Raw genomic sequence first — 3,305 nt, forward strand, 5'->3', positions numbered from 1 at the left:
ATCAATCAAGCATACATGCAATAAGAACAATAATAACCAGAGAACAGGTCGAAATCCCAGATCTATAAACCTAGATGTCTTAATCGATTATGAGAGCCCCTTTCGGGAACCCTAAGCCCAACTCGGGATCTACTCAGACATGGCTGAGGTCGACATCATCATCGGTTTAATAAAAGTAATGAAAAACACTAAAGAAAAGAGATAAAGAAAGCTTCTCTATTGAAGAACTCGGACTTGAACAATCTTCTACAAAAATCTCATAAAAACGGCTGAAAGAAAAGGGTTTCTGTAAAGTATGAAGGGTGGTGTCTAAAAACGACCTAAATGACATGTATTTATAGTCTCCAATACTCCATGGTCTCTAGGGTTCCGAAATTGAGGCTGAGAATGACTTTGGGCTTCAGATATGTGGGCTTTAACTCGGAGATTGATTGTCGCGGTCGGGAGTGTTGTGACCGCGGCAAATAGCTTGTTGGCCGCGGTCGGGAAGCTTCTGACCGCGGCAAATAGCTTGTTGGCCGCGGTCGCGTGAGCTGCTGGCCGACTTCGAGTGGCTCCGGGGCTCATGAAATATCTTGAGATCCAACCGTTGGAATGTCTCCAAACCAAGTGTATTTGAAAGCTGGTTGATTCTTCTATAAGTTGTCCAATTTTGAGGGTGATCAGACGGTGAGAAGGTCTTCGTCTCTCCATGAGAGTTCTGATGGTCTGCATTTATCCAAAAGAGTCTTTTTGTTCCATTTTGTGCCTCTTTATCCCAAATTACCTGAAAAGTCTTTTAAAATCCGGAAACATAGAAATCCTTTGAAAACCTTTGAAAATGGAGTAAAAACACCTGTAAAAGATATTAAAATGATCCATAAAAATGGTCAAAATCCGATGTTATCAGTGGGAATGGAACATTTTTCGATTTGGACAGGAACATCAATTAAGATACCTACGGGTTGTCTAACCGAACGATCAGCTAATACTAAGGAAATTTTAGTGTGCTGGAAAGTGTGGTGTCCTAAATGTTTTGCTACTGAAAGAGGCATCATGTTTATGCTAGATCCTAAATCACAGAGAGCACGCTCAAAAGCTACATCATTGATGGTGCATGAAAGTACAAAGCTTCCAGGATCATTTTTATTTTCAGGGATTCGGCTTTGCAGGATAGAACTACATTCATGAGTTATCATCATAACACCTTCTTCAAGAGTTAAAGAATTTGTTAGAATACCCTTCATATATTTTCTTAAAGCTGGAATCATAGCACAAGCTTCTACGAAAGGTAATCTCAAATTTAATTGATCAATCAAATCTTTCAGCTTAGCTTTTTCTTTCTCTTTCTTAGGGGCTCTTAAGGCTCTAGGATATGGAGGTTTAGGTTTATAGACACGAGTTGGTGGAGGTGGAATTGGGTCTTCTCCGAGAATTTCCCGGGACGTATCTTCTCTTACTTCTTCTCCATCCTTCTCTCCTACCACTTCTTTTTCAACATCTTCAATCGTGATTCTTTCTCTTTCTTTCTCCTTTTCCTTACCCTTGTCCTTATCTTCGAGATCTTTAGGAAATTCAGGCTCTTTGTAAGCTAATCCACTCCTAAGTGTGATAGCTTTCACATGATCGGAGGGATCTGCTTCACTTGAGCTTTCGAAAGAGTTTTCACTTTTCTCCTTATCGGAATTATCTATGTTTTTAGAATTAGTTTTGATCATTAGACTAAGGAGGGTGGAAAATTTTTCATTGAAATCTTTTTGCATCGTTTTTAGTTCAGATTTAAGATCACTAATCTCTTGAGACCTAGATTTTTCAAGCTCTAGAATATTTTTGTTTAGATTTTCAGCTTCAGAAGAGGAAAACTAGGATATGGCACAGGATTAGATTGAATAGCCAAGATTGGTTCGGAAGGTGATTTCCAGGCTAGCTCGGAAGACAGTTTCCCGCGGTCAGAAGGCTCGCGACCGCGGTGAAACAGGTCTTGGCCGCGGTCAGCATCATCACGACCGCGGTGAAAGCTTGGTTTGCCGCGGTCCGGATGAATGGACCCACGGTGATCAGAAACGAATGCAAAATCTTGAATTTGGTAGACTTCTGCAGTGTTCATCATCTCTTGATCATAAGAATCCATTGGGTTGTCCCAGCCGTCAAAGTTACACGTATTGTGTACCTTATTAGGTTCTTGCAATCCAAGATGACTCATTATGTGATGGAGACACTTTATAACTTCTGAGATCTCTTCTTTCTTCTCAGGAAGTGCAGAATTACCAAAGGTTGCTTGATTTCGGATGCTGTTTGCGAAATTTTTGATGAAAACGTGAGCATCTTCTACAGATCTAGTTAAGAAGTCTCCATTACTTGCTGTGTCGAAAGAGTGTCGTAACTCTGGAGTTATACTGTGATAGAAGATACCCAGCAGGTATTCGTCGGTATATCCATGGTGTGGACAATTTTTTTTTGTATTCCCTAAATCTTTCCCAAGTATCTAAAAGATCTTCATCTTCTTTTTGTTTAAAAGTTCTTATCTTGTTTCTTAAGAGATTTGAATGATTTCTAGTGTAAAAACGATTTAGGAAAGCAGTTCTACACGCTGCCCACGTTTTTAGTGAAGCAGGTGGCAAAGATTTTAGTCATTTGCTGGCATTGTCTCTCAAAGAGAATGGGAAAAGACTAAACTTGTGGTAATCCCTATTTGCTGTAATGGTTGCACATAATTCTTCGAACGTCTCGATATGGTCAATCGGGTGTTCGGAATTGTAAGAATGGAATTGATTTTGTTGAACTAAATGGATATATGGTACCTTAATTTCGGTTTTTCCATCCTCTGGTAAGGCTGGTTGAATAGCTCTTCGATCTCCAAAGAATTTCTCGAGTGAATCGAAACTTCCAATCAGTTCATCATCATCTTCATGTTTTGTCGATCCGATTAGCTCATTGTTATCCTAAATCGGTTCTTCAAACTCATCATCAGTCAGGTCATCATCGCTTGGATCACCATCCACACGATATGGTAGATCAACAAGAGTCCCAGGAACATGTTCCCGGTCTCTCATCACAGAGAAACCTGAAAAAAATTCAAAAGAAAAAGTAAAAGTAAAAGTAAACAAGTGTTCTAATGGATTTAAACTGTGATTTGCAACGAAACAAATCAAAGTCCCCGGCAGCGGCGCCAAAAACTTGGTCGCTAGCAAAAGTGGGGTTGTTTTTTTTGTTTTACTAAGCTTCAGGTTTTAAATTTATAACCCCTAAATGTCTGGAAGTGCACAGATGTGCGCTGTAGTACTTAGGGTATCAATCCACAGAGACTTAGTTGTTTCAGTACGAAT

The 3,305-nt window shown here is 39.7% G+C and overlaps 1 non-coding gene across 1 annotated transcript; it reads left to right on the forward strand.

Annotated features, from left to right (window-relative positions):
- The first annotated feature begins 2,411 nt into the window (after positions 1-2,411).
- LOC112082414 lies at positions 2,412-2,520 on the forward strand. The gene has a single exon (XR_002897083.1). It is a non-coding gene; the product is annotated as a small nucleolar RNA R71 (small nucleolar RNA).
- Positions 2,521-3,305: the final 785 nt, after the last annotated feature.

The sequence above is a fragment of the Eutrema salsugineum genome, unplaced genomic scaffold, assembly GCF_000478725.1.
Source record: "Eutrema salsugineum unplaced genomic scaffold, Eutsalg1_0 scaffold_8, whole genome shotgun sequence".
Lineage (NCBI taxonomy): Eukaryota > Viridiplantae > Streptophyta > Magnoliopsida > Brassicales > Brassicaceae > Eutrema > Eutrema salsugineum.